This window comes from Polypterus senegalus, chromosome 7 (genome assembly GCF_016835505.1).
Source record: "Polypterus senegalus isolate Bchr_013 chromosome 7, ASM1683550v1, whole genome shotgun sequence".
NCBI lineage: Eukaryota > Metazoa > Chordata > Cladistia > Polypteriformes > Polypteridae > Polypterus > Polypterus senegalus.
This window is the reverse complement of record NC_053160.1, coordinates 155618957-155632952: the sequence shown is the minus strand read 5'-3', so window position 1 is coordinate 155632952 and position 13996 is coordinate 155618957. Positions and strand designations below refer to the sequence as shown.

At 42.2% G+C, this 13996-nt stretch overlaps 1 protein-coding gene across 2 annotated transcripts in view; it reads right to left on the bottom strand.

Moving 5' to 3' along the window:
- The window catches only part of camk4 (calcium/calmodulin-dependent protein kinase IV), a 327338-nt gene that overhangs the window by 105199 nt on the left and 208143 nt on the right, over window positions 1-13996 (bottom strand). The gene's annotated exons all lie outside the window — the stretch shown is intronic.

Genomic DNA, 13996 nt, shown 5'->3' with positions numbered 1-13996 from the left:
AAAATTCTATGAAAAAGACAATACACATAGAAAGGAACACAAGGAAATCAGGCAGCAAAATTTTGGAGTTGTGAGGGCAAACACAGAGGTGTGGGTAAACTAAGGTGAGAGAGTAGGAACACATCCCCATGACATAGCACTCAATGTTCAAGGCTTGCTAAGGCATTGCCCAACAATATAGCAAAGTAGGAAAACCAAACATCCATCCATCCATCCATCCATTCTCTTCCGCTTATCCGAGGTCGGGTCGCGGGGCAGCAGCTTAAGCAGAGAGGCCCAGACTTCCCTCTCCCGGCCACTTCTTCCAGCTCTTCGGGAGAATCCCAAAGGCGTTCCCAGGCCAGCCGGGAGACATAGTCCCTCCAGCGTGTCCTGGGTCTTCCCCGGGGCCTCCTCCCGGTTGGACGTGCCCGGAACACCTCACCAGGGAGGCGTCCAGGAGGCATCCTGATCAGATGCCGAGCCACCTTATCTGACTCCTCTCGATGCGGAGGAGCAGCGGCTCTACTCTGAGCCCCTCCCGGATGACTGAGCTTCTCACCCTATCTTTAAGGGAAAGCCCAGACACCCTGCGGAGGAAACTCATTTCAGCCGCTTGTATTCGTGATCTCGTTCTTTCGGTCACTACCCATAGCTCATGACCATAGGTGAGGGTAGGAAGGTAGATCGACTGGTAAATTGAGAGCTTTGCCTTACGGCTCAGCTCCTTTTTCACCACGACAGACCGATGCAGAGCCCGCATCACTGCGGATGCCGCACCGATCCGCCTGTCGATCTCACGCTCCATTCTTCCCTCACTCGTGAACAAGACCCCGAGATACTTGAACTCCTCCACTTGGGGCAGGATCTCTTCCCCAACCCTGAGAGGGCACTCCACCCTTTTCGGCTGAGGACCATGCTCGGATTTGGAGGTGCTGATTCTCATCCCAGCCGCTTCACACTCAGCTGCGAACCGATCCAGAGAGCTGAAGATCACGGCCTGATGAAGCAAACAGGACAACATCATCTGCAAAAAGCAGTGACCCAATCCTGAGTCCACCAAACCGGACCCCTTCAACACCCTGGCTGCGCCTAGAAATTCTGTCCATAAAAGTTATGAACAGAATCGGTGACAAAGGGCAGCCCTGGCGGAGTCCAACTCTCACTGGAAGCGGGCTCGACTTACTGCGGCAATGCGGACCAAGCTCTGACACGGTTGTACAGAGACCGAACAGCTCTTATCAGGGGTCCGGTACCCCATACTCCCGAGCACCCCCACAGGATTCCCGAGGGACACGGTCGAATGCCTTTTCCAAGTCCACAAAACACATGTAGACCGGTCGGGCAAACTCCCATGCACCCTCCAGGACTCTGCTAAGGGTGAAGAGCTGGTCCACTGTTCGCGACCAGGGCTAAAACCACACTGTTCCTCCTGAATCCGAGGTTCACTATCCGACGGACCCTCCTCTCCAGAACCCCGAATAGACTTTTCCAGGGAGGCTGAGGAGTGTGATCCCTCTATAGTTGGAACACACCCTCCGGTCCCCCTTTTTAAAGAGGGGACCACCACCCCGTCTGCCAATCCAGAGGCACTGTCCCGATGTCCATGCGATGTTGCAGAGGCGTGTCAACCAAGACAGTCCTACAACATCCAGAGCCTTAAGGAACTCGGCGATCTCATCCACCCCGGGCCCTGCCACCAAGGAGTTTTTTGACCACCTCGGTGACTTCAGTCCCAGAGATGGGAGAGCCCACCTCAGAGTCCCCAGGCTCTGCTTCCTCATTGGAAGGCATGTTAGTGGGATTGAGGAGGTCTTGAAGTACTCCTCCCACCGACCCACGTCCCCGAGTGAGGTCAGCAGCGCACCATCCCCACTATATACGGTGTTGACACTGCACTGCTTCCCCTCCTGAGACGCGGACGGTGGACCAGAATCTCCTCGAAGCCGTCCAAAGTCGTTCTCCATGGCCTCTCAAACTCCTCCCATGCCCGAGTTTTGCCTCAGCAACAACCGAAGCAGCGTTCCTTGGCCTGCGGTACCTATCAGCTGCCTCCAGAGACCCACAGGACAAAAAGTCCTATAGGACTCCTTCTTCAGCTTGACGGCATCCCTCACGCCGGTGTCCACCAGCGGGTTGGGGATTGCCGCCACGACAGGCACCGACCACCTTGCGGCCACAGCTCCGGTCAGCCGCCTCAACAATAGAGGCACGGAACATGGCCCATTCGGACTCAATGTCCCCACCTCCCTCGGGGCGTGGTTGAAGTTCTGCGGAGGTGGGAGTTGAAGCTACTTCTGACAGGGGACTCTGCCAGCCGTTCCCAGCAGACCCTCACAACACGTTTGGGCCTACCAGGTCTGACCGGCATCTTCCCCACCATCGGCCAACTCACCACCAGGTGGTGATCAGTTGACAGCTCCGCCCCTCTCTTCACCCGAGTGTCCAAGACATATGGCGCAAGTCCGGCGACACGACCACAAAGTCGATCATCGACCTGAGGCCTAGGGTGTCCTGGTGCCAAGTGCACATATGAACACCCTTATGCTTGAACATGGTGTTCGTTATGGACAATCCGTGGCGAGCACAGAAGTCCAATAACAAAACACCGCTCGGGTTCAGATCGGGGGGGCTATTCCTCCCAATCACGCCCTTCCAGGTCTCACTGTCATTGCCCACGTGAGCATTGAAGTCTCCCAGCAAAACGAGGGAATCCCCAGAAGGTATGCCCTCTAGCAACCCCTCCAGAGACTCCAAAAAGGGTGGATACTCCAAACTGCTGTTGGCATACGCACAAACAACAGTCAGGACCCTTCCCCCCACCCGAAGGCGGAGGGAGGCCACCCACTCGTCCACCGGGGTAAACCCCAATGCACAGGCTCCGAGTCGGGGGGCAATAAGTATGCCCACACCTGCTCGGCGCCTCTCTCCGGGGGCAACTCCAGAGTGGTAGAGAGTCCAGCCCCTCTCAAGGAGATTGGTTCCAGAGTCCAAGCTGTGCGTCGAGGTGAGTCCGACTATATCTAGCGGAACCTCTCGACCTCGCACTAGCTCAGGCTCCTTCCCCTTCAGAGAGGTGACATTCCACGTCCCAAGAGCCAGTTTCTGTAGCCGAGGATCAGACCGCCAAGGTCCCGCCTTCGGCCACCACCCAACTCACATTGCACCCAACCTCCTTGGCCCCTCCCATAGGTGGTGAGCCCATGGGGAGGAAAACCAAACAAGGAATCCTAAATAGAAAAACTTTCAGGGAAGAGAAAATTGAAGAAACTGGATGGGTCCACCAAAAATCAGATCTTACTTAGTGCCTTAGCATCTGTGTAACTCAACATTACAATACTGTAAAATACAACAGTCTTAATATAGATCCTTTGATTTGCACAACTGCTTATCCATGTAATTGACTTAACCAGTCATGGACAACTGAAATATTAGTATGTCTCATCCTTAACTCTAACTTTTAGAAACTTCCTTAACACATTTAGAATTTAAATATTTAGAGGTTATCTTTGGGTATTCAAAGCAAAGAAAATCATATACTTGTGTCAAGGCACTGAACAGCAAATTTGGCAGTCTAGTGAACAAAGAACATATTGATCTGGAATGAGCATTTTTTTAAACAGCAGAAGTAAAGAAAAAGACAAGATCATAGTGTAGGTGAGAATAGCAAGGTTCACAACAGCTTAATCTGGTATCTATATAGTACAAGACCAAGACAAGAGACTGCATCATTGGCAAGATGAAGTTAAATTCTAAAGTTTTCACTGTGACTTGATGTTTTTGTACAAGTCTTTAAATATTTAAATTTCAGAAGAATGAAAACATCAGTCCCATTTTTTATATAAAAAGGTGGGAACTGACATCAAGCACTGGCACACCCACACTTAGCAACAGTAGCTGTGAGCCTGCCAACCATCATGACAACTAAAACACACCTGACATTGGTACAGTGCTCAAAATGCAAATACATGACCTAACTAAGTTAAAAACAAAGCAAGCAAACCACAGAAGATGACTTTAAACAGAATAATCTGCAGAATCTGACAGATGTAGATACAATCAATATGGAGGCTGAAGGCGATCTGATATGCCAGGTTTCTGTTGTTCCTGGAACAGCATCTGCATTGTTAGTGCAGGACACTACAGATAGGACAGTCCCCTTCAGCCAGTGAGCCTTAAACTCAGCCTCTGATATAATAAACTAGGAAGTGCATTAATTAAAAAAGAGCCTTCCTTGGTCATTCACAAAAATGTGTATAACCCTTAACCTAGCAAAAACAAAATCTGTAGTCATTTAACTTCCTAAGGTGACCAACATTTTTTTTAATCCATTACTGAAAAGTGCAAAATCGCTGGGTGAAAATGAATGACTGTCCTCAAACAGTAACTTAAATGTTTCTCCAGGAAAACAGAAACCTTATAATATCAGAATGTTCACAAACTGATATGGACACATAGGCTACATCCACACTAATGTTTTCACACTGTTTACTAAAATATCTTCCCAAACAAAGAACCAAAAAACTAAAAATGCATATGACATAGACATCTACCCTGGGCACGCACAAATCACTGAAACCAGAAAGAGGACGTGTACACCACCGTCCGTGGAATTTACTGCACAACAGTAGTGACCACCTTTTGTGCATCTATACGGCATTCTGTGATAAGTCATGTTGTGGAGTGTTTTCATGGATTCATGTATTGATTTTATGGGGTTTAGTGCACTTTAATGGTGGCTTAACCACCTTGAATAAGTGGCTTCCATGCGAGTATGGGCGATCACTCAGGCTTAGTTTATTATGGGAGGAAAGTGAAATTAACAAGCATCAGCTTCAGTTGCCAAAAACTAAAAGGAAGGGCAGGTAAGTGCATCAAGCATAAGTTTGGCATTTTTCATCTCAAAGTTTCCTTTTCACAAACATGGTATATATGCATTTGTTACACAAAACTGTGCTCATAACTTGAGTGTTTTCTATAAATTTGAAAAAAAAAACACAGCCAGTAGTGTTTTATAATTTAACCTATGGGGCAATAAGTGCCATGGCAAATAAAAGCTTAAAAACTTACTGAATATGTCCTCTTTGAAGCAGAAATGTTTTCATATAAGAAAACATGCCATGCCTCTTTCTGAAGCCTTGTTTGTGACAACAAAAGTGATTTTAAAATAATAATTTTATCAAAAATTCCTGGTATTATTTTTCTTGAGGTAAGGATACATTTTCTATTTGCTTGTGTGAACTCCTAGGAGGGGTTCAGAAGTAAATCAACATGACACAGAGCACATGGCACAAACAGTTTACTGTGATTTTGTGATTCGAGAGGGAACCATGACCCTGATGGTGAAAGTCTGTTGTGGAAGATGACAAACCCTGAGCAAGCGTGCACAACTGGTCTTCTTTTAAAATGGCAGAATCTCATAATATTGGTGTTTTTGTGAAAAATTACATGTATAAACTATTTTACAATGTGTGTGTAATCTCATGATGCAGAGAGAAATAAAATTAGATAAAATATATATATATTAAATAAATAAATACATAATTTAAGGACATAATTATAAACCAGTCATTAACAAAATTATCTGCAATTACATTTCAGTCAGTTTCTTTACTTCTAAATACCTTAATGCCTTTATTAAGTTTATTCTTATATAGCTCACTTTACAAATCCAGAGCACTGAACAAATTTATAAATATACTTATCAGTCTCAATTCTGCTTGGTCCAGTTTCAGAGGTGCTGGAGCCCATCCTGGCAGCATCTGGCATAAATCAGGAACCATCGGATGGGTTGCCATTCCATCATAAGCCACATGCACCCACACATACCGACATGGGGCTAGTTTACTGTCAGCAGTTTGCGTAACATGCTTATTTTGGATGCAAGAGGAGTGTCACTTCATTGCTGGGCCCACTTATGTATACTCACATGCTGATATATATATATCTTGTCACACACGTGCGCATGGGAGGCAGCTAAAGGGCTTGAGTGACGGCAGTTCTGAGACAGGCCGGGCTGTGGCAGAGTGCACTGACTCTTTTTCTCACTTCCCTGTAGACCATCCCTGGGAGACTCCACCTGGCTCTCGTGACATCACTTCCGGGACCGAACCAATGGAGACAGAACTAACCGGCGCCGGCCCCCCTGATGTCACATCCAGGCCTGATCCAGTGAGTGACGAACACGTGCCCGATTCCCATGACCTCACTTCCTGTCTTCCCCTTTAAAAGCCTGCCCTTTTTCCCCTTACCCTCAGTCTTGTCTTGGACTCGTTTGTATGCACATCAGTGCTGTTGTTGTGATAAAAAACGACTTTGCAGCCAGGATACCAAAATATACGGGTGGCTGCCCCAAAACTTCTTTGAGTATGTCTCAGCTTTGTTGCAATATATATATATATATATATATATATGTATATATGGGGCAAAACTTGAATTACAAATTTAAGTAAGAAAAATCTTAGCGATGTGAGAAGTGAAATGATAGTACTGTATAGTTAAAATAAAAAACAAAATGACATGCCATTAAACAAAAATGACAGTAGTGAACAATAAATGGGCACTGAAAAAACAAGTGATGCAAATATTTAAGAAAATAATTTGAACCTTAGGTATATAGTGAGCCAAATACTAATAATAAAGTACCTACATATTACACAATATTACAAAATAAAGTATGAATATGTTAAGGTCTCAAAGCGACAGAGAAGGGAAAAAATACAATTTCATTTTACAGCCAGCTATCTAGACTAAGTTAAATGGCAATGAAATTGACAAAATATGACAAAGATTTGAAATGTCAGAAGAAACAATTTGATAGTAATTTCCAGACTTTATCAAATATTTTCACAGTGCTCTCAACTAGACCACCTTTGGCAAGGCTGGGAAAGAGACCTCTCCATCAATAACTCAGACAAGAGTGGATGGAATATGATAATTCCCAACATTCATTCCTCTTGAATTTGTACAAAACACACTGTAATTCAGTGAATAATTGCACACTTGACCTAACTATCCATTAAAATTATCAAAAATATTTTAAGTAATGCACCCTAATAATGAAAGACGCTAGGATACTCCAGCCTCACTCAGGCATATGTTTTGGGAATGTTCAAAAGATGTCTTATCTATCAGGCAGTGTAGAATTTATGAACATTATAGTTTGTCTTAAAGCAGTGTTTGGAGTTAGACTAACTGGTGGTAAACTGACCAATATCTTCTATACTACATTATTTGTTTGTTAACTAATTCTGCTCAATTGGAAGAATTTCAATTCACCATCAATACCTCAATGGAAAAACTGCATTCTAAAACTAGAAATAAAATTAATTTTCTTTGCCTGGAACTTTGCAGAGCTTCTTTGTAATGTGATAGTGAGGACTTTAGTAACAGCTAATCACATCAGGTATAACTGTTAAAAAAATATGAAAACTCAGTAGAACAGTCTGTTATGATGAAATATGGAGTCTTCAGAATCAACTTAAATCCTGACATTAAAAGGATCCTCACTAGTAGCCAAAGCTAGTAGCCAAAATTTAGAGTTTGGCATACCTTCACAAAGGCCTACAAAGAGAACTTATTGTTTCACCAGATAATTTATTGTATCATTACCAACCAGTCACTACTAATGCTATTATTTTATACTTCTAGGTTGATTCACTTCTGGGACTAAGAATGGAGCTTAAACATATGGTCCCATTCAGGGTGCTAAATGCAACATGGGAATATTTCACCTCAAATCTATTGAAAAATTACTTAAAGGCCTAGATGTCCATGCCTGTCTCAGAGCAGCTTGACCTTTTGTAAAATGTACAGGGTCAAGATATGGTGGGACACTGCAGTAAACATCTATGGCTGGGAAATGCTAGAGTTCAGGAGATCTCCATTTCTACTTAATAACTGTCACTTTCTTCCCATCAAGTGGTGAAAATAGTGGGCTTGTTGACCAATATACAGTATAGGGCCTGGAGAATCTCATTTCCACCATCTCTGTCCCACTGTCTTCCTGGGGACCTATAAATTACATTTCTGGAACAGGGCTAAATGATAGCTTCTTAAAAAGAAACTTGGGAAATGACTACAAAAATAACATAAACCCTTGCTAATTTTCCCCAGATGTTATTCTTATCTGTCACTTCAGCCAGACACCATAATTATCCTTTAGAGATTTTTGTTCTGAAACAGACACATTTCTGAGTTTTACCTTGAGCTGTACCAGTGCTCAGTTTATCATACTGCCAGACTGGGCAGGAGTTGTATATTAAATATCATGTTTCTAATCAATGAGATAGCACAACTAATGACAGTAATGGAATAAAAGTTCCCCTCGATTTGAGAAATTAATACATCCCACTGCATCTCTTCTTACCTGCACAAAATCTTTTAACTTTCTAGGAACCATCTTCTCTGTGCAACTAACACTGTGAAATGTGACTTTCCAAAAACAACTAAATTATCTTCCAACCTCCTTACTTAAGAGATTCATGTTGACACTTAAATAAGTATCGGATTACTCAACATGTAGTCATGGGGTATGTCAGATTTTGATTGATCGCAATCACTGGGCCATGTCAATTTAAACAACTGAAAATTGCTGCTTATGTCACATTTACCAACTGACCTTCAAGCGCAATCATGCTTGCCACTTTATCTGAAAGACAATAGCAAGCTGCCTGATAGAGCCAGTACAGTACAAAGGGTTAACAGCTATGGCAAATTCATCTGCAATCTCTGCCCATTTATTTTTTCCAATCTAATGCATTATGCAAAACACAAGACATTAGACAGACAAGCTTTTCTTCTGTTTTTGAAGTCAAACACACACACACATTCCTTATTCCTCTTCACTATATTAAACACATTGCACTTCCAGAGGAGCATGCATTGGGGTTAGCCAATGATAACCCTAACCCCGAAGTGTAACCCTCGCATGCACAAAGACCCCACCTCTACGACTAAAGAAAAAATCAAACTGAGTCCTGGACTAGCTGGGGTGAGTTGTTTGGCATATCACATTGTGTTACGACTTCATGGGAGCATGCTTCTGACTCACTAAGATTATATAAATGCAGGCTATTGCTGAAGAAGTCGCATAATGTGACATGGGCTTACGCTGAGAAAGTCTGATCACATTTTCTAGAGAACTTGCAGGCCCTACCATGTTCGCTGAGATATGATCCCAATGCAGTTTTCTATGCTGTGGTGTACTAGGCCAGTACAATAAATTCAAGCGAGGCCCACTAAATTAACAAGCTAATTAAAAGTGTAGTCTCCATTGTGGAGCACACTCTGGACAGCATGATGCCTCTTGATTGCCACTGCCAAGTCAGAAGTTTTCTTTCTTTTTAATTTTCATCATTCTGGTGACCCTCAGAAACTTATCTTCTGATAGGGTTGTGACTTTGGATCTGCCAGATCTCTTCTAATCAGAGTTTCTTCCAGTATCCAATTGCCTTTGGATTGTGTAGGGCAGTGATTCCCAATCACTGTGGCGCAGCACATTAGTGTGCCGTGAGAGATCATCAAGTGTACCGTGGAAAATTATCCAATTTCACTTAATTGGTCTGAAAATTATTATTTATTTACTACAAATAATTTGTCTTCGTTCGTCTATGCGACAGTGACAGGCAGAAAAATTAAATACTCTTCCGCTAGGTGGCAGGAGATGGCTAATTAATCTGTGTATCTACCTGTTGCCATTCAAACAGTAGAATTAGTGATGCTTCAGCTGTGACAGCAGTGATAGTGATGGATAAATATCTGAAAAGAAAAAATACACAATCTGAACTGGGTCCTGGAGAAAACTGTGACCCAGATGAAGGCCCTAGTACGAATAGTGGACAGAAGAAAGCAAAAAAGGTGAGCTGAAGACAATACAATGAAAGTTATCTTTCCTTTGAATTTACTGTTACCGGGGAACCAACGGAGCCGATTCCGTTATGCTTGGTATGTGGGGAAAAGCTATCCAACAATGCCATGGTTCCTAGCAAACTTAAACGCCATCTCCAAACACAACACCCATCACTTCAAAACAAGAACACAGACTATTTTATTCAACTTCGTGAACAGACTAAGAAACAGGCAGCTTTAGTGAGGAAAACCACAAAGACAAATGAGAGATCTCTCAAAGCTAGCTACCAAGTTGCTGAACTTATCGCCAAATCAAAACAGGCACACACAGTGGCAAAGACATTAATACTATCTGGCTGCAAAATCATTGTAAATGAGATGCTCGGCCCTTGGCGTTCTTAAAGAAATAGCCCAAGTCCCTGTCTCAAATAATGTAATTGCCAGACGTATTGATGACATGTCTGCAGACATTGAAAGGATCGTTTTGGAAAAGTTGCACGCCAGTGGAAAATTTGCATTGCAACTCGATAAATCTACGGATATCAGTGGACATGCATAACTTTTGGCATTTGACAACAGGAGAAGAAATTTTTCGAGTTCTATCAAAGCACCTTGAACAAGGAGGACTTAAGTGGGAAAATTGCACTAGTGTTCACACTGATGGAGCTGCCGCCATGTTCGGGAGCAGTAAAGGATTGGTAAGCAGAGTGAAAGTGCAACATCCAGATGTTATTGCAACGCATAGTTTTCTGCACTGTGAGGCACTCGTTGCCAAGGCATTACCAGCAGACCTGTATTGGACGATGTTGTGCGCATGATATACTTTGCGAAGACAAGACCTGTAAAAAGGAAATGGGAGCAGAGCGTAAAGTGCTATTGCTGCATACGGAGGTCCGGTGGTTGTCCCATGGCAAAGTTTTAGCCCATGTGTATGAGCTGCGGGAGGAACTAAAAGTTTTTTTGACAAATGAGAGGCTTTCAAGTGATGAGTGGTGTGGAAGACTGGCATGTCTGGCGGATATATTTCAACATTTCAATGACTTGAACACACGGATGCAAGGCCGAAATGAAAACCTGCTCACAAGAGCAGATAAAATAAATGGATTTCCTTCAAAGGTGCAGCTCTGGCAACAACATGTGGAAAGTGCCAACCTTGACATGTTCCCACACATCCAGAAATGCCAAGGTATCAACATTGCTGCACTGTGAGAGACAATAGGCAAGCATTTGAAAACTCTTGAACAGAAGTTGTCATTTTATTTCCCTTCAGTTTCCACTGATTGCCTTGACTGGGTTAGGAACCCATATAGCTCAACCACAGTTGGAAAGGACATAACTTTGCAGGAGCAGGAGAAAAGCCAAGCAAAATGACACCTTTTATTGGCTAACTAAAAAGATTACAATATGCAAGCTTTCGAGGCAACTCAGGCCCCTTCTTCAGGCAAGATGTAATACAGAAACTGAAGTTTCCTGTGTTTATATCCACACACTAGGACAAGAAACAACAATGGTAAATTTTTGAATGAAAACTCTTAAATGTAAAAAATTAATAGGTTCGTTCAGGCAGGAGGAAATAACTGTACTGAGAGAAAATTGTGGTTTAAAGCTGAGCTTTGCTGATCTACCATTGGCCAGTTTTTGGCTGACTGCTGCTAAGGAGTTCCCCATTCTGGCAAGCAGAGCTATTTCAGCCCTGTTCCCATTTTCCACAACCTACCTATGCAAGCTTGGCTTTACAAGCATGACTGCTATAAAAACTAAAAAAAGAGAGAGACTCAGAGCTTCGTATGTGTCTTTCTTCAATTCCTGCGTGTATATCAGCGTCGTGTTATAATCTTGATAATAATAATCTTGACCTTTCTGCTTTTGAAAATTTTAGACCCATCTCTAACCTGCCCTTCTTAAGTAAAATTCTAGAGAAGGCAGTCCTTATGTAGTTAAATGACCACCTCAATAAACATGCTATTCTTGATAAATTTCAGTCAGGTTTTAGAACAAATCACAGCACAGACACTGCACTCATTAAAGTAGTAAATGACTTGCGGGTAAATACAGACAGAGGCCATTTATCTGTTCTCATCCTCTTAGATCTGAGTGCCGCAATTGACACCATTGATCACAACATTCTTAGAAATCACCTTAGTCAATGGGTGAGCCTCTCTGGCAGTGTCTAAAAATTGGTTTGAATCCTACCTGGCAGGGAGAAAATTCTTTTGTTAGTTGTGGTAATCACAACTCAAAGATACATGATATTCTATATGGTGTTCCACAAGACTCTATCCTGGGTTCGCTGCTCTTCTCAATCTATATGCTTCCGTTAGGTCAGATTATCTCAGGGCACAACATGAGCTACCACAGCTATGCTGATGACACACAGTTGTACTTATTAATAGCACCTGATGACACCGACTCTCTCGATTCACTAACACAATGTCTTACTGGTATTTCTGAATGGATGAATAGTAATTTTCTCAAGTTAAATAAAGAGAAAACTGAAATTTTAGTGATTGGCAATAATGGATTCAATGAGGTTGTCAGAAATAAACTTGATGCATTAGGATTAAAAGTTAAGACGGAAGTAAAAAATTTAGGGGTAACTGTTGACTGTAACCTGAATTTTAAATCGCATATTCATCAAACCACTAGGACAGCATTTTTTCACTTAAGAAACACAGCAAAAGTTAGACCTCTTATATCATTGAAAGATGCTGAGAAATTAATTCACGCTTTTGTTTTCAGTCGACTAGATTACTGTAACGCACTCCTCTCAGGACTACCCAAAAAAGACATAAATCATTTGCAACAAGTGCAGAATGCAGCTGCTAGAATCCTAACTAGGAAAAGAAAATCCAAATACATTTATCCAGTTTTGATGTCACTACACTGGTTACCTGTGTCATTCAGAGTTGACTTTAAAATTCTGCTTATGGTTTATAAAGCCTTAAATAATCTCGCTCCATCTTATATATCGGAATGTCTGACACCTTATATTCCAAATCGTAACCTCAGATCCTCAAATGAGTGTCTCCTTAGAATTCCAAAAGCAAAACTTAAAAGAAGTGGTGAGGCGGCCTTCTGCTGTTATGCACCTAAAATCTGGAATAGCCTGCCAATAGGAATTTGCCAGGGTGATACAGTGTGGCACTTTAAAACACTGCTGAAAACACATTACTTTAACATGGCCTTCTCATAACTTCACTTTAACTTAATCATGATACTCTGTATGTTCAATTCATCATAACAACTATTCATGGTGGCTCTAAAATCCGTACTGACCCCAACTCTCTCTTCTGTTTCTTTTCCAGTTTAGGACTGAAAGCCAGCCTACGTGACCACCACCTCAAAGCATCATGATGCTCCAACATTGATGGACTGAAAGCCAGAAGTCTACGTGACCATCATCATCAAGTCCTTCCGTGAGAACCCAAAATACAAATAGGACTGTTTCATTTATGTTAGGTAGATTGCCCAGAGGGGACTGGGCGGTCTCATGGTCTGGAATCCCTGCAGATTTTATTTTTTCTCCAGTCGTCTGGAGTTTTTTTTTTGTTTTTCTGTCCCCCCTGGCCATTGGACCTTACTCTTATTCGATGTTAATTAATGTTGACTTATTTTGTTTTTCTTATTGTGTCTTTTATTTTTCTATTCTTCATTATGTAAAGCACTTTGAGCTACAATTTTTTGTATGAAAATGTGCTATATAAATAAATGTTGTTGTTGTTGTTATTGTCTTCAACTAAACAGGCCCAGGTTTCACACTGAGTAAGTAAATTGTGAGTGAATTGAAACTAGAAGATCATTATATTTCATTACATATACTTTTTGTGACATTTTTGTTTGATGGTGCACCAAGGGATTTTTCTAATGTAAAATATGTGCTGTGGCTCAAAAAAGGTTGGGAAACACTGGTGTAGGGCACCGTACCTACTGACACCTTGTGTTATTTTTTGTAATTTCTTTAAATTAAAGGCCTACACTTCGAAGGGTAGTAATGCTTGATCTTATTTCATTTGTTTATTGACAATTTCTTGCCATTATCACTGGAATTTACAACTTTCTACAGAGTAATATTGTTCTCATAGTATTCACAAGGTGTAGTAACACAGTCTGTCCCAACTATGTTTTAAGACAGAGGGGTTTTATGTCATCAACAGAAGTTAGGACATCT